Genomic DNA, 18,882 nt, shown 5'->3' with positions numbered 1-18,882 from the left:
GAAATTCAGCAGGTTAGGCAAGAGAAACAGTTTATATTTCAGGTCAAGGTACCTGGTGGTCAGATGAAGGGTTGAAATTGTTAAATGTTACTTTAACTTTTTTCATTACTTTGGGTTTGCTGAAGTTTAAGTGGTCTTTGAGAACCATTGTCATTTTTACTGTAAGGTGTTCAAATTATTACCAGACATTTCCAATTTCCTCTTTCTGAACCACCTCAGAATTTTGGAAACCTAAGGAGCTTTAACCTCAAAGTCTCACACTTCTGGTCAGACATAAATAAATCAAAATTACATTCATTTCAGTGCTTTTCACTTTCTCTGTGTCAATACGTACTTCACCCTGCTTCGTAAGAGAGTTTTATTAAAATGCACTATTTCCTAATGCAAGTGACAGCTCTACTACCAATCTAGGATGAAAGCTATTCATCGGGACTAAATTATATTAAAACTAGTATGAGGGCTTTCAATTTACAGTCGTTCAGTCAATTATTAATGGAGAACTGAGAACACTGTCTATTAGTTTATAATACTTGAGAAAGCCAGTTGTGTTAAGTTTCATTTCTCAAAGTAAAGGAGGAGAGCTACTAATTCAGGACAGCTTTCATGATAGCTAAAGAATTTAACACTGGCTCCTTAAATTTCCTCAATCCCAATGCTTTTAGTCTTATCTACTTAATTGGTTTATTGGTCATTTTAAATTGAATATGATTTTTGACACCCAAGGGCCATTTCTCTATGTTAAAGGAGCTATCTAAATGCAAATACTTGCCAGACTACTCTGATGAAGCCCGGTCAATGCCTACATTCAGTCTTGATTACAGAAAGCCAATCCAGAAGTGGAAGCAAGTATGAGGTCCTCACCTGAAACATAAAAGGAAATGAAAATTAAGGAAGGCATACAGCATGCATGCAATAATATATTGCTCGTTTTACGGCATTGCACAAAATCAGCATTACTGCCAGTGCAAAAGCATAATCCCCTGAATCAACTCCTCACATGATTAGTTTCAGAATATTCCACAGAGGGGTAAAGATGAAAATTGTCAGGGGCTATTCTTCTGGCAACTGACTGGTGACCAACAATTTTATGTTGACATGAATATGATCATGGAATCAGGCTGCCCAAGGAAAGTGCTGCCAGGACCAAATAATAAGATCACAATTGTGTATTCGCGCTGTATATACTTATCAATATTATCACCATGGCAACTTTGGAGAAAACTCTTGATTACAACCTCAGACCATTCTTTGCAGAGATTCCCAGAGAGAACAAGCCCTGGGTTTCTGTTGTAGCCATATTCTGCATCATTCCAAAAACGAGGAGCTCAAAAAAACAAGTCTAGAAGCTGTCAGGAGTAGATGCAGAAAATTAAGAATTTCACCCTGCAAATATTTTAAGGACTGTACAGAAGGACGGCACATATTACCACAATTTACCTAGAATACCCACTGGTTTTGAATCAATTTCCAGCACTCTGCTGTTCTTCAAATAGTTAAAAGTTCATAACAGAAGTGAGAAAGGCAAACTCCAAATCCCCCTTTGCCTTGAGATTTAAATACACACGTATTGAATCTACATGGACTTTTTTCTGCTCATATTTCTTTGCTAATAAACTGTCAAGGGTTGCCTAACGTTTCAAGGTGTCCTGCTTGAGATTTCCAATCTAAAACCTGTTATATTAATGCAAATCTTTAAAAGATTTAGTTATGTAAAAGAAGAACAAAATGCTGAAATATGAAGTTATACAGTAAATACTGGGAACACCCAATAGATAAGGCAAAATCTGTAGTTTGCTAGAATGTTGGGTTTTGTGGTTTTATTGTTTTAACATTCAACAGCTGAAGGAGGGTTCAAAGTGTAGCACAGCAAACTTGGGAAAAAGCATGTCATATTTCCATACAAGTTGCTTCTGGCTAGAGACTGTCAAACAAGTATTGATTGCAAAGTTGTCACAACTATGGTCTCAGGTTCCAATGTTCAAATACAAACAAATTTCCAATCCATCCAGACATATTTGGATGAAGCACTCCCTCATGATTGCATTGACGTTTCCTTAGATTTTATGCTCAGCTCCTGAATGGGGAATTCAACTGTCTTGTTAGCAACTCTACTGAATCCCCTCCAGTTAACTGAACCAAACTGTATTTACCTTTAGAAATCTGTAATGTCATACAATCATGCAACCGATTTGTTTCTACAAATAATATGACTTTCTGATTACTGAAGAGCAGTGAAATTAGAGCTAATAACTATTTAGAAGCATTTGTAAAAATTACTTATTTGCGATAACAAGACTGATAATTGGGCCAAAATGGAACATTTGTCTCCCCAGCTTTATCAAACTGAATTGCCATTCTATTTTACCTGTTTGTAAAGAACAAGGAAATTTTAAAAGAGCAATTCAAGAACATAAAGTCTGTGTCTCAGGCAATGTCCAGTGAAAGGGGTTTGGAGTGATAATGTTGTATATTTAGTATTTAGAAACATAGAAACATAGAAAATAGGTGCAGAAGTAGGCCATTCGGCCCTTCGAGCCTGCACCACCATTTATTATGATCATGGCTGATCCTCCAACTCAGAACCCTGCCCCAGCCTTCCCTCCATACCCCCTGACCCCTGTAGCCACAAGGGCCATATCTAACTCCCTCTTAAACATAGCCAATGAACTGGCCTCAACAGTTTGCTGTGGCAGAGAATTCCACAGATTCACCACTCTCTGTGTGAAGAAGTTTTTCCTAATCTCGGTCCTAAAAGGCTTCCCCTCTATCCTCAAACTGTGACCCCTCGTTCTGGACTTCCCCAACATCGGGAACAATCTTCCTGCATCTAGCCTGTCCAATCCCTTTAGGATCTTATACATTTCAATCAGATCCCCCCTCAATCTTCTAAATTCCAACGAGTACAAGCCCAGTTCATCCAGTCTTTCTTCATATGAAAGTCCTGCCATCCCAGGAATCAATCTGGTGAACCTTCTTTGTACTCCCTCTATGGCAAAGATGTCTTTCCTCAGATTAGGGGACCAAAACTGCACACAATACTCCAGGTGTGGTCTCACCAAGGCCTTGTACAACTGCAGTAGTACCTCCCTGCTCCTGTACTCGAATCCTCTCGCTATAAATGCCGGCATACCATTCGCCTTTTTCACCACCTGCTGTACCTGCATGCCCACTTTCAATGACTGGTGTATAATGACACCCATGTCTCATTGCACCTCCCCTTTTCCTAATCGGCCACCATTCAGATAATAATCTGTTTTCCTATTTTTGTCACCAAAGTGGATAACTTCACATTTATCCACATTAAATTGCATCTGCCATGAGTTTGCCCACTCACCCAACCTATCCAAGTCACCCTGCATCCTCTTAGCATCCTCCTCACTGCTAACACTGCCACCCAGCTTCGTGTCATCCGCAAACTTGGAGATGCTGCATTTAATTCCCTCATCCAAGTCATTAATATATATTGTAAACAACTGGGGTCCCAGCACTGAGCCTTGCGGTACCCCACTAGTCACCACCTGCCATTCTGAAAAGGTCCCGTTTATTCCCACTCTTTGCTTCCTGTCTGCTAACCAATTCTCCACCCACACCAATACCTTACCCCCAATACCGTGTGCTTTAAGTTTGCACACTAATCTCCTGTGTGGGACCTTGTCAAAAGCCTTTTGAAAATCCAGATATACCACATCCACTGGTTCTCCCCTATCCACTCTACTAGTTACATCCTCAACAAATTCTATGAGATTCGTCAGACATGATTTTCCTTTCACAAATCCATGCTGACTTTGTCCGATCATTTCACCGCTTTCCAAATGTGCTGTTATCACATCCTTGATAACTGACTCCAGCAGTTTCCCCACCACCGACGTTAGGCTAACCGGTCTATAATTCCCCGGTTTCTCTCTCCCTCCTTTTTTAAAAAGTGGAGTTACATTAGCCACCCTCCAATCCTCAGGAACTAGTCCAGAATCTAACGAGTTTTGAAAAATTATCACTAATGCATCCACTATTTCTTGGGCTACTTCCTTAAGCACTCTAGGATGCAGACCATCTGGCCCTGGGGATTTATCTGCCTTCAATCCCTTCAATTTACCTAACACCACTTCCCTACTAACATGTATTTCACTCAGTTCCTCCATCTCACTGGACCCTCTGTCCCTTACCATTTCAGGAAGATTATTTATGTCCTCCTTAGTGAAGACAGAACCAAAGTAATTATTCAATTGGTCTGCCATGTCCTTGCTCCCCATAATCAATTCACCTGTTTCTGTCTGCAGGGGACCTACATTTGTCTTTACCAGTCTTTTCCTTTTTACATATCTGTAAAAGCTTTTACAGTCCATTTTTATGTTCCCCGCCAGTTTTCTCTCATAATCTTTTTTCCCCTTCCTAATTAAGCCCTTTGTCCTCCTCTGCTGAACTCTGAATTTCTCCCAGTCCTCAGGTGAGCCACTTTCTCTGGCTAATTTGTATGCTACTTCTTTGGAGTTGATACTATCCCTAATTTCTCTTGTCAGCCACGGGTGCACTACCTTCCTTGATTTATTCTTTTGCCAAACTGGGATGAACAATTGTTGTAGTTCATCCATGCAACCTTTAAATGCTTGCCATTGCATATCCACCATCAATCCTTTAAGTGTCATTTGCCAGTCTATCTTAGCTAATTCACGTCTCATACCTTCAAAGTTACCCCTCTTTAAGTTCAGAACCTTTGTTTCTGAATTAACTATGTCACTCTCCATATTAATGAAGAATTCCACCATATTATGGTCACTCTTACCCAAGGGGCCTCTCACGACAAGATCGCTAATTAACACTTCCTCATTGCTCAAAACCCAGTCCAGAATAGCTTGCTCTCTAGTTGGTTCCTCGACATGTTGGTTCAAAAAACCATCCCGCATACATTCCAAGAAATCCTCTTCCTCAGCAGCTTTACCAATTTGGTTCACCCAGTCTACATGTAGATTGAAGTCACCCATTATAACTGCTGTTCCTTTATTGCACACATTTCTAATTTCCTGTTTAATACCATCTCCGACCTCACTACTACTGTTAGGTGGCCTGTACACAAGTCCCACCAGCGTCTTCTGCCCCTTAGTGTTACGCAATTCTACCCATATCGATTCCACATCTTCCCGGCTTATGTCTTTCCTTTCTATTGCGTTAATCTCTTCTTTAACCAGCAACGCCACCCCACCTCCCCTTCCTTCATGTCTATCCCTCCTGAATATTGAATATCCCTGAACATTGAGCTCCCATCCCTGGTCACCCTGGAGCCATGTCTCTGTGATCCCAACTATATCATAATCATTAATAACAATCTGCACTTTCAATTCATCCACCTTATTACGAATGCTCCTTGCATTGACACATAAAGCCTTCAGGTGCTCTTTTACAACTCTCTTCGCCCTTGTACAATTATGTTGAAAAGTGGCCCTTTTTAATGCTTGCCCTGGATTTGTCGGCCTGCCACTTTTACTTTTCTCCTTTGTACTTTTTGCTTCTACGCTCACTTTACACCCCTCTGTCTCTCTGCACTGGTTCCCATCCCTCTGTTGTGAACTAACCTCCTCACGCCTAGCCTCTTTAATTTGATTCCCACCCCCCAACCATTCTAGTTTAAAGTCACCTCAGTAGCCCCCGCTAATCTCCCTGCCAGGATATTGGTCCCCCTAGGATTCAAGTGTAACCCGTCCTTTTTGTACAGGTCAAAAAGATTTTAAATTTTAAATTTTAGAAAATCTACAGCACAATACAGGCCCTTCGGCCCACAGAGTTGTGCTGAACATGTCCCTACCTTAGAAATTACTAGGCTTACCTATAGCCCTCTATCTTACTAAGCTCCATGTACCTATCTAAAAGTCTCTTAAAAGACCCTATCGTATCTGCCTCCATCACCGTTGCCAGCAGCCCATTCCACGGACTCACCACTCTGAGTAAAAAACTTACCCCTGACATCTCTTCTGTACCTACTCCCCAGCACCTTACACCTGTGTCCTCTTGTGGCAACCATTTCAGCCCTGGAAAAAAGCCTCTGACTATCCACACAATCAATGTCTCTCATTATCTTATACACCTCTATCAGGTCACCTCTCATCCTCCATCGCTCCAAGGAGAAAAGGCTGAGTTCACTCAACCTATTCTCATACGGCATGCTCCCCAATCCAGGCAACATCCTTGTAAATCTCCTCTGCACCCTTTCTATGGCTTCCACATCCTTCCTGTAGTGAGGCGACCAGAACTGAGCACAGTACTCCAAGTGTGGTTTGACCAGGGTCCTATATAGCTGCAACATTACCTCTCACCTCCCAAATACAATTCCACGATTGATGAAGGCCAATACACCGTAAGCCTTCTTAACCACAGAATCAACCTGCGCAGCTGCTTTGTGTGTCCTATGGACTCAGACCTGAAGATTTCAGTTACATTTGAATAATCTTAATATATATATATTTTTTTATATATAGATTAAATATTTTTGTTTATTTAAATAACTCATTATGGTTTATATGTATAAATACGTGAATACGTGAATGCATATATCATCACGCTACCATGTGATACGGGCGCGTTTCACTTAAAGTAAACTTGACACACATCTTGGACGCCTGTGTCTTCCTTTGAATTAATTTAATGTTTTGAAGTTACAAAACATAACATTGGCAACAAGGTATTTTTAAAATGAACCTGAGACAGCTAGTGACCTGTTGAAATGCAGTGAGAAATTCAGCTGAACATCAAATTTTTAAAAAAACTTGAAAGAGGAAATACTATCCAGTTTTTAAAACAGGCAGTAAATGGAGAAATTCACGGGTTCATAAAGAGTGGGTACCAGGTGATAATAATCATTAAAAAAGCAGAAATGGCTGGCCACATCAGAAAGATTGACATGTTTGATTACACAACAGATAACTGGATTTTATATGCTGAGCTAATTGAACAATATTTTGAAGCAAATGAAATAGCCAATGAGAAACAAATACCTATTTTGCTGAAAGCATTAGATTTAAAGGTATACAGTTTGCTTCAAAGTTTGGCAGCTTCATGAAACCCACAGAAATGAGCTTGTCTAATATTCTCAGAATAATGCAGGAGTACTTAGAACTAAAGCCATTGTTTAAAAGTGGAGTCAATAAAAGGGGGAGTCCATTTCATCATACATAGCTGAATTGAAGAAGTTGTCTGAGCATTGTCAGTTCAGCAGTGGGCCTAATAACTCACAGAGATTCTGTTTAATTTGCGGAATCTCAAAAGAAAGTATTAAAACAATGGCTCCGAACTGAAGCACAACTTATGTTGAAAAAAGCAGTTAAAATTGTTGTTTCAATGGAAACCACAGAGATGCAGCTGAGTTGCAGTCAGGAATGCAAGTGGGCATGAACAAATTTGCAGCATCGAAACAGAAATCTGCCTGGCTGAACAAATTGTGTTACTGTTATGGCAGGGACTCACATACAACCAACTGCAGGTTTAAGGGTGAAATTGCAGATAATGCAAGAAAGTAGGACACGCATAAAGAGCAAGTCAGGCAGACAAAAGTCAATGGACTGCTCAGGGAAGAGAGAAAGGTAAAAAGTCAAATTGCAGTTTAAAACAGAGTACTAATCTGCATGCTGTTGATGAAATATCTGATAATGATGAGAGTGATGCGGGACTAAGTACCCTTGAGATTTACAGTGCAGAAGCTAACAATAGACATACAATATGGCTTATGCCAGAAGTTAACGGCAAATTAATTAAAATGGAATTAGACACTGGTTCAGCTGTTTCACACATGAGTTTAAACAGCATTTCAAAGATACTAAACTAAAGCCTGCAGATTTCCAACTAAGAACTTATTTTGGAGAAAAGATAACTCCTGTGAGAATGACAGTCGTAAGTGCAAAATACAACAACCAACAAACCACACTGAGCACGTATGAGATAAAACCAGAAGGACCAGCCTTATGGGGGTGCGATTGGCTGAGACAACTATAATTTAATTGGACACTATCAACAATTTGCATGCCACATTCCCCGCAACGAAGCTACCTGAAAGCAAGGGAGGAGAGGTACTGGATGATGCCACAGCTGTCTCCATGAACCATTGTCAAACAGAGGGCAAACAGGCATTGGTGCCAACCTCAGAACATACTCCAAGTTACTGGGAGGTATTCTAAGGGACCGGACATATGAATATTTTGATAGATATGGTCTGATTAGACCATAAGACATAGGAGAAGGATTACACCATTAGTCTGCACATTCATTTCTACTACCAAAGTACATGTCCATACATTTTCTAACATGCTATTTCATTTGCCACTCTCTTGCCCATTCTCATAACCTGTTTAAGTCCTTCTACAGCCTACATGTTCCATCAACGCCACCTGCACCTCCACTAATCTTCATTTTATCTGCAAACTTGGCAACAAAGCCATCCATTTCATTATCTGAATCTTTGATATACAGCATGAAAAGAAGCAGTCCCAACACCAACACCTACTGAACACCACTAGTAACAGGCAGCCAACCAGAAAAGGATCCTTTTACTCCTACTTGCTGCCTCCTACCAATCAGCCAATGCTCTAACCATGCCAGTAACTTTCCTGTAATACAATGGGATCTTAACTTGGTAAGCAGCCTCATGTGTGGCACATTGTCAAAGGCCTTCTGAAAGTCCAAATATACAATATACACTTTATCTATCCTACGTGTAATCTCCTCAAAGAATTCCAACAGGCAAGATTTTCCCTTAAGGAAACCATGCTGACTTTGTCCTGTGTCTCCAAGTACTCTATAACTTCATCCTTAACAATTGAATCAGATAGGGACTTCCGGTAGTGCTCATGGAGTGAAGTCGCGTTCTTGACTCGCTCCATTACCTCTGAGTTTTTTTTCTCTATGGTCAGCTATACTTTAATTAACCATTAAGGCATCAATTCTTACAATACTTTGAATTAAACTGAATTCTCCGACAATTGGATGATACTTAGATCTGCTATGTCTAAGAACAGGAAAAACGGCAAGGATGGTAAACCTCCGGTTAAACCGAAAGCTACGGATTTCCCCCCGACTGAATCACCGGTGACTTTGAAAGCGATATCGGAGTTAATTCAGAGGGAAATTTCAACCTCTGTTAGGGAGATGATTCGTACGGAAATTGCAGGCTCTGTTAAAGACCTGATTCATACGGAAATCTCAACTAATTTCCAGAAAATTGCCGATTCAATTGATAAGATGCAAACATTTATTGCGGAACATCAGTCGGCTATATCTGATCTTCAAAAATTCGCGCAACAAAGTGAGCTTAAGATGGGGAAAATCGAAGAAACAATTAATGTAATGAAGAAGAAACTTGACTTTTTGACTTTTAAAAACTCTGACTTGGAATCTAGAATGCGACGGCAGAATTTACGAATGATCGGGGTGAGGGAAGCTGTGGAATCCAACAACCCCATGAAATATTTTTCTCAACTTTTAAAAGATGCATTCCCTACTGTATTTCCTGACCAACCACCGCTTCTGGATCGTGTTCACAGAATCCCATCATACTCGTCTAGGTCAGATAGACCTAGGCATGTTATTTTACGTTTTTATTATTTTCAAGACAAGGAGAGACTGTTTCGATTCACTCGATCTAAAGGTTTCATTGATTTTTCGGATCTTAAGTTCCGATTCGTGGAAGATTTCAGTAAACCAATCTGGGACCAACGGGTTCGTTACAGATCCGTGATGTCGGAATTCTATAAGATGGACTTAAGACCAGCGCTGCTGTACCCTGCACGTCTAAGGATTCGCATGTCAGATGGAGCCCTTCGTTTTTTTGATTCTCCATCGGATGCCCAGAGTTATCTGGATCAACTTTCATCTTCAACATCTTAATTGCCTTTTTTTAATTATCTCCGTTGATCGGAGGCTGTGAATTGGTTGGTTTTAACTTTTTCGTGCCCTATCTGGGCAGAAAAGTTTACTTTTGATTTCTTAATATGGTTGCTAAACTTTCTTTTTAACTGCGTCATTTCTTTCTTTTCCCAGGGGATTCTGGGTGGTTACTTCCCTTTTGTCATCTTACGTATTTCCTGTGTGGCCTTAAATTTTGTAGTTTTTTTTAAATTTTATTCTGTTTTGCTTTTTATAACCACTTTATGTCAATAATCTTATTTTTTCTTGTTGCTGTGTCTATTCATGGGTTTGAGGTTTATTGTGGTTTTTTTTTAATATATATTTTCCGGCTTTTGTTCTGTTCTGTGTGTATTTTAATTGAGCTACCTTTTTTTTTTACTTTTTTACTGTTTTACAATTAGCTGATCCTTTTCATATTTATACCTTTTTTTTTAGGGAGCGTATACCGGAAGTCATGGGGGTAGTTTTAGCACTTGCTTCTTTCTGGCGGGTCTGCTTTAGATTTTGCCTTGGGGTCTTGGGGTAGAGGGTGGTGGGAGGGGCTTCACGTTTTAGTTTGTTTCTCTTTGGGCTATAAACATTATTGAAGTACTGGTTGCGTCCTTTTTCCCGGTATCTTTTGTATGTTCTGTTTCCTCTCCGGGTTTGTGGGTCGCGCCTATCGTCAATCCTCCTTGTTGTGGGTTGACTTTAGGATTTATGGAGTCTATTATTAATTTTGTCTCCTGGAATACTAATGGTCTTAATCATCCTATTAAAAGGAAAAAAGTTTTTAAAGTGTTCCGGAGACTTAAAGCACAAATTTTATTTTTACAAGAGACCCATGTACGGAGGGGGGACAGACTACGTTTTTTCAAATTCTGGAAGGGCCAACAATTTCATTCGAACTCCAATGCTAAGATTCGAGGCGTCTCTATTTTTATAGATTCCTCAGTTACTTTTATACAACAGGATATTATCTCTGATCCGAATGGTAGATTTTTATTGGTTAGTGGTTTACTATTTAATAAAAAAGTAGTTTTGGTTAATGTTTATGCTCCTAATATGGATTGTCCGGAATTTTATAAATCATTGTTTGATCAGTTTCCGAATTTGAACGAGTTTTCATTGATCTGGGGCGGAGATCTTAATACCTGTTTGTCTCCAGCTTTGGACCGTTCGGCTCCTTTACGGACTTTACCTAATAAATCTGCAAATCTGATTAATTTTTTCCTTTCTGATTCTGGGTCGACGGACATTTGGCGTTTTCTGCATCCTCAGGAAAAACATTTTTCCTTCTTTTCACATGTTCATCATTCCTATTCAAGAATTGATTATTTTTTCATTGATTCTCGTCTTATTCCTTCAGTGATTAAATGTGATTATGATTCTATAACCATTTCGGATCATGCTCCACTTAAGCTTTCTATTAAAATTATGGCCAATATACCAAATAATAGACAATGGCGTTTTAATTCGCTGTTGCTTCAGGACTCGGACTTTGTTAATTTTATGAATGAACAGATTGAGCTTTTTTTTACAATTAACCATACAGAAGATATTTCGGTTAACACTCTTTGGGACACTTTTAAAGCCTATATTCGGGGTCAGATTATTTCGTATTCTGTTGCTTTGAGGAAGAAACAGAAGCAGGAGGAGATGGCAATTGTGGACAAGATTAAAGAAATTGATAAGAAATATGTTATGGCTCCTTCTGAGGAGTTATACAAACAAAGAAGTGAACTTCAAATGGAACACAGTTTACTACTCTCGTCCTCGATTGTAAACCAATTAAAGAAAACAAGAAGTGACTTTTATGTTCACAGTGACAAAATTGGCAAGCTGCTGGCTAATCAATTGAAATCTAATTATGTTAAATCTCAAATCAATCAGATTTATAACCAAAATGATCGATTGATACTGGATCATGTGGGGATTAATCAAACCTTTTGTGATTTTTATTCTTCTTTATATCAATCAGAGTCTCCTCGAGATTCTAAATATATGAATGATTTTTTAGATAAGTTAGACTTCCCTCAGATTTCACAGGATATGTCTTCTTTATTAGATACTTCCATTACAATGGATGAGATTAAGAATGTTATTTTTTCTATGAATCTGGGGAAAGCTCCTGGCCCTGATGGGTTTACCGTTGAATTTTATAAATGTTTTGCTTCTTTATTGATTCCTTGGCTCGGTAGGGTTTTTGAGGCTTCTTTGAAACTTGGTAAACTTCCTGAATCTTTTAATAGAGCATCAATTTCTCTAATACTAAAGAAGGATAAAGACCCTGCTCAATGTGCATCTTATAGACCAATATCTTTATTAAATATTGATTCTAAAGTTTTTTCTAAGTTATTAGCAAATAGACTAGAAAAAGTACTTCCTTCTATTATTTCGGAAGACCAAACGGGTTTTATTAAAGGTCGTTACTCTTTTTATAATATTCGTACATTGTTAAATATCGTTTATACTCCCTCACAAAATGTTCCTGAGTGTGTTATTTCTTTAGATGCCGAGAAAGCTTTTGATAGAGTAGAATGGCCTTATTTATTTAAGGTGCTTGAAATGTTCAATTTTAGCTTGAAATTTATATCCTGGATTAAACTGTTATATCATTCCCCTGTAGCCTCGGTTCGTACTAACTCTTTAAACTCACCTTTTTTTTCCTCTCTTTCGTGGTACTCGACAAGGCTGTCCTCTTAGTCCCCTATTATTTGATATTGCATTAGAACCTCTTGCAATTGCTATTCGAGAATCTTCAAATATTACTGGGATAACTCGGGGATTAAAGTCCCATAAATTATCACTCTATGCTGATGATTTACTTTTATATATTTCTAATCCTGAGAGATCCATTCCTGCTGTTTTAGAGTTATTAGCACAATTTGGTCTTTTCTCAGGTTATAAATTAAATCTTAGTAAGAGTGAACTTTTTCCGATTAATAAACATCTTTCCTTATATTATAAATTTCCATTTAAATTGATTAATAATTACTTTTCATATCTTGGGATTAAAATTACTTGTAAATACAAAGATTTATTTAAGACTAACTTTTTACCATTAATAGACCATATTACTCAACTTTCATCTAAATGGTTTCCCTTATATTTAACTTTGATTGGTCGTATTAATGCGGTTAAGATGTTTTTTTTGCCAAAATTTTTATATGTGTTTCAGGCATTACCAATTTTCGTTCCAAAATCTTTTTTTGATAAAGTTGACTCTATTATTACAATTATTATTATACTTTAACATTGTATTAATGTTTATATGGCTTACCTTTTTTGTATACTTACTCAATAAAAAGATTTAAAAAGAAAGAAAGGATTTATTTTTAGATGGTTCCCTTATGTCTTTTGAACAATTATCTAATAAATATAACTTATCAAGAATACATTTTTTTAGATATTTACAAGTTAGAAATTTCCTAAGCACTATACTTTCTTCCTTTCCAATGCTTCCTCCTACATATATTTTAGATTCGATAATTAACCTTAATCCATGTCAGAAAGGTGCATCGGCTATGATTTATAATATTATTATGAAACTTAGGAAAGCTCCATTTGATAAGATTAGGGTAGATTGGGAACAGGAATTGGGGCTTACCATTTCTGTGGATGATTGGGGGCAGATTTTACAATTAGTTAATACTTCCTCTATTTGTGCTAAACATTCCCTAATTCAATTTAAAGTGGTTCATAGAGCACATATGTCCAAAGATAAGTTAGCGCGTTTTTACTCGCATATTAATCCTTTCTGTGATAGATGTTCGGGGCAGATAGCCTCTTTAACTCATATGTTTTGGTCTTGCCCTACTTTGGAAACTTTTTGGAGAGATATTTTCAATATTATTTCTAAGGTATTAAATATAGATATCTCTCCTCACCCTATTACTGCTATCTTTGGACTACCTAAAATTTCTAGTAATCTTTCCCCTTCAGCCCGTAGAATGATTGCATTTCTTACTTTAATGGCGAAAAGATGTATTTTACAACATTGGAAAGAGCTTAATGCTCCAACTACCTTTTTTTGGTTTTCTCAGACGATTTTATGTTTGAATTTGGAGAAAATTAGAAGTAACCTTTATGATTCTTCATTTAAATTTGAACAGATTTGGGGACCTTTTATTCGATATTTTCATTTAATGTAATATTTACCCTTCTTGTTTTTTTTTCACTGTTTTTAATGGAGGTCGGGATTGAGGACGTGATTTTAAGTTTAACTCTGTTTGGTTTCAAGTTAGCCCATTGCTTTGCCTTGCTTTTAGTTAGCTGCACGGTGGGTTTTTTTTTGGGGGTTTTTTTTTCTTTTTTTTCCATTGATATATATAAAATTTAGTATACTATTATGTTATCTTGGTTTCTTATGTTTAAATTACATTGTTTGTAGTATTTTCTTTTTGGTATTGATATCTTTTGGAATTTTATTATACTTTAACATTGTATTAATGTTTATATGGCTTACCTTTTTTATATACTTACTCAATAAAAAGATTTAAAAAGAAAGAAAGAACAATTGAATCAGCCCTTCCCAACCACTGCGGTTAAGCTAACTAGTCTATAATTTCTTTCTGCTGCCTTCCTCCTTTCTTAAAGAGTGGAGTGACATTTGCAATTTTCCAGTCCTCTGGCACCATACCAGAGTCCAATGAATTTTGAAAGATCATTACTAATGCCTCCACAATCCCTACCGCTACCTCTTTCAGAACCTTAGGGTGCAGTTCATCTGATCCGGATGACCTAGGGAAGACTGATACAAAACACTTACTTAGTTCATCTGCCATTTCCTTGGCCCCTGTTATTATTTCTCTAGCTTCAGTTTTCTAGTGGTCCTATATACACTCTCATCTCCCTTTTATATTTTACATTCTTGAAAAAGCTTTTACTATCCACTTTGATATTGTTTGCTAGCTTGCTTTCATATTTCATCTATTCCTTCCGAAGGATTCTTTTAGTTGCTCTCTGTAGGTTTTTAAAAGCTTCTTAATCCTCTGTCTTCCCACTAATTTTTGCTTTGTTGTATGCCCTTTCTTTTGCTTTTACATTAGTTTTGACATCCCTTGTCAGCCATGGTTGTACTACTTTGCCACTTGAGTATTCCTTTGTTTTTGAAATACATCTATCCTGCATCTTCCTCATTTTTGACAGAAACTCATGCCATTGCTGCTCTGCTGTCATCCCTGCCAGCAGCTCCTTCCAATTTACTTTGGCCAACTCCCGCTCATTCCACTGTAATTTCCTTTACTCTACTGAAATACTGCTACATCAGGCTTTACTTTCTTTTGTGAAATTTCAAATTCAACTTAATCACTGCCTCCTAAGGATTCTTTTACCTTAAGCTCTCTAATGACCTCCAGTCCATTACATAACATTCAATCCAGTATAGCTTATCCCCTAGTAGGTTCAATGGCAAAGCTGCTCTAAAAATCCATCTCCTAGTCATTCAACACACTCACTCTCCTGAGTTCCATTTCCAGCCTGATTTTCCCAATCGACCTGCATGTTGCAATCTTCCACGACTATCATAACATTGCCCTTTTGACTTGCCTTTTCTATTTCCTGCTGTAATCTGTGGTCCACATCCCAGCTACTGTTAGGAGGCCTGTATATAACTGCCATCAGGTTCCTCTTACCCTTGCAGTTTCTTAACACAACCCACAAGGATTCAGCATCTTCTGATCCTATGTCACATCTTTCTACTGATTTGATGCCATTCCTTACCAACAGAGCTATGCCACCCCATCTGCCCTACTTCCTATCCCCCAATACAACACGTAACCTCAGACATTCAGCTCCCAACTACAGCCATCCTTCAGCCATGATTCAATGATGAGCACAACGTCATACCCGACAATCCGTAACAGTGCAAAATGATCATCCACCTTATTTCTTATACTCTGTGCATTGAGAGTACTGTATTTCCTACCCTTTTTGATTTTGCATCCCTAATGCACTACTACTCACCCTGCTGGCTGCAATTTTGTCCTATCATCTGCCTGCCCTTCCTGACAGTCTGACTACATGCTATCTTTGCTTTTTTACCATCCATCCTATCCTGTCCCTTCACTCCAGTTCCCACCCACTTGCCAAATTAGTTTAGACTCTCCCCAACAGCTCTCTCATACCTGCCCATGAGAATATTGGTCCCCCTTGGGTTCAGGTGCAACCCATCACTTTTGAACAGGTTATACCTCCCCCAGAAGAGATCCTAATGATCCAAGAATCTGAAGCCCTGTCCCCTGCAGCAGCTTCTCAGGCACTCATAAGTTTGCAAAATTATCCTGTTTCTACCCTCACTGGCATGTGGCACAGACAGCAATCCTGAAATTACTACCCAGGAGATCCAGCTTCTCAGCTTTCTACCTAGCTCTCTAAATTCTCTTTTCAGGACCACTTTGCTTTTCCTTCCTATATCATTGGCACGAACATGTTCCAAGGCATCTGGCTGCTCTCCCTCCCTCTTCAAAATGTTGATGATGCAATCCAAGACATCCCTGATCCTGGCACCTGGGAGACAACATACCATTTGTGTGTCCTGCTTATGTCCTCAGAATCTCCTGTCCCTTCCACTGACTATTGAGTCCCCTATCACTACTCTCTTCTTCTCCCGCTTACCCTTCTGCACCATGGACCCATGATCTGTGCCAGCAACCTGGTCTCTGTGGCATTCCCCTAGAAGGTCATACCCCACAACAGTATCCAAAGCTGTATACTTATTATTCAGTGACAAGAGTGCTCTGTGCTAACTGCCTATTTACATTTCCTTTTTTTCTGACAGTCACCCAGCTACTCACCTCCTGCAACTTAGCGGTGACTTCTTCCCTCTAACACTAATCGATGATCTCCACATTTTCCCATACAAGCTGAAGGTCATCCAGCTGCTGCTCCAGATCCCTAACATCGTCTTCAAGGAGCTGCCGCTGGGTGCACTTCATGCAGATGTAGTTCCCTGGGAGAGTCTGAGTTTCCCAAGACTCCAACATCCGGCATGAAGAACATATAACAGCCATTTACTACACTAGGTACAGTAAGGGAGAAAGAAAAAGGGACCTTAACAGAAGCTTACCCAGAGTCAATGCCTCTTCTGAAGCCTCCTTTGAGACAAAGCCTGACATTCCTATTCTCACCACTGGCCTACACCCAACAATGGACACAAGCATCACTGACCTGCGATTAGGAATCATCAGCATGCCTTTGTGCATGGTAGGTCATGTCTAACCAATCTTGTAAAATTTTTTGAGGAAGTTACCAGGAAAGTTGATGAAGACAAGGCAGTGGATGTTGTCTACACGGACCTTAGCAAGTCATTTGACCAGGTCCTGCATGGGAGATTGGTCAAGAAGGTTCATTTGGCTTTGTGGAAGAAGCCAGAAAATGGTTGCCTCTTTAGGCCTGTGACTAGTGGTGTGCCACAGGAAGTGTGTGTCCATTGATGTTGGTCGCCCATATTAATGATCTTGACGATAACGTGGTTAACTGGATCAGCAAATGTGGGGATGATACCAAGATCAGGGATGTGTGGACAGTGAGGGAGACTGTCAGAACTTGCAGCAGGATCAGAACCAGCTGGAAAAACGGGCTGAAAAATGGCAGATGGAATTTACTGCAGACAGGTGTGAGCTGTTGCACTTCGTGAGGACCAACTCAGATAGGTCTTATGCAGTGAAAGTTAGGGCACTGAGAAGTGTGGTAGAACAAAGAATCTGGGAATACATGTTCTTAGTTAGTTGAATGCAGTGGTACAGATAGAGAGGGTCATAAAGAAAGCTTTTGGCACGTTGGTCTTCATAAATCAAAGTACTGAGTACCGGAGATGGGATGTTATGTTGAAATTGTGCAAGATATTGGTGAGGCCTAATTTGAAGTATTGTGTGCAGTTTCGGTCACTTACCTTCAGGAAAGATATAAACAAGGTTGGAAGAGTACAGAGAAAATTTACAAAGATGCTGTCAGAACTGAAGGATCTGAGTTATAAGGAAAATTTGAACAGGTTAGGACATTCCTTGGTACGTAAAGGATTGAAGGCAGATTTAATAGAGGTATACAAAATTATGAGAGGTATAGATAGGGTAAATGCTAGCAGGCTTTTTCTACTGAGGTTGGATGGGACACTATGAGAGGTCATGGGTTAAGGGTGAAAGGTGAAAAGTTTAAAGGGAACATGAGGGTAAGCATCCTCACTCAGAGGTGAGAGTGTGGAATGAGCTGCCAGTGCAAGTGGTGGATGCGAGGTCAATTTCAGCATTTAAGAGAAATTTGGATAGGTACAATGATGTGAGGGGCATGGATTGCTATGGTCCTGGTACAGGCCAATGGGAGTAGGTAGTTTGAGTAGTTCAGACAATCTAGATAGGCCAAAGGGCCTGTATCTTTGCTGTACTTTCCTACGACTCTGTGACCAAGCTGCTCATAGGAAGTGTGAAAGTGATGAAAGTAGTTGTCCGACTACAACAGTTCTTGTAGCAACATATCTGAGAAAGCTTCTGACATGTTAATCAGGCATTTACTTGGGAAACATGGCATAGTTTTAAGCTGGAAGAGAGTTCAAGGATCTTTAGGAAAGTTGCAAGCATTCAGCTTTTGTGTGTACAAGGAACCAGAATCTACTCTGTGCGCAATAACATTATTGCAAGAATTTCAAGTGAGATGGGAATCAAAAATCTGCTTGTAAAAGTAGATGCAAACACAAAAGCCCATCTGGATGAATGGACGGCCAAAAAGAAAGGAGTCAATGGAGATACAAAATCAGAGGATTTGTCAGATAATGTTGTGGATGAGGAATCCGAGAGGAGAGATCAGATCATAAAGGGAGCAATAGAAGGATTAACAAGAGAATACTCCAGTGAACTAAATGGGCCTCCCCAAGATCAAGATGCACAAACTAGAAGAAAAAAAAAGGAGGGAAGAGATGGAGGGAAAGAATGTGAATGAGAAAGACAATTGTGTGAAAGAGAGAAGGAACATGAGAAAGAAAAAGAAAGAGATTGAAGTAGATCCAGAGAAAGAAAAGGAGAA

General features: G+C 39.0%; 1 long non-coding RNA gene across 1 annotated transcript in view; it reads right to left on the bottom strand.

Moving 5' to 3' along the window:
• Window positions 1-769: 769 nt before the first annotated feature.
• The window catches only part of LOC134347563 (uncharacterized), a 71,914-nt gene continuing 53,801 nt past the window's right edge, over window positions 770-18,882 (bottom strand). The window contains exon 4 of the long non-coding RNA XR_010018194.1: window positions 770-861. This is a non-coding gene — a long non-coding RNA (uncharacterized LOC134347563). The remainder of the gene's footprint in view (window positions 862-18,882) is intronic.

Source organism: Mobula hypostoma, chromosome 6 (genome assembly GCF_963921235.1).
Source record: "Mobula hypostoma chromosome 6, sMobHyp1.1, whole genome shotgun sequence".
Taxonomy (NCBI): Eukaryota; Metazoa; Chordata; class Chondrichthyes; order Myliobatiformes; family Myliobatidae; genus Mobula; species Mobula hypostoma.
Note: the sequence above shows the minus strand (reverse complement) of the source record. Positions and strands in the feature narration are given on the sequence as shown.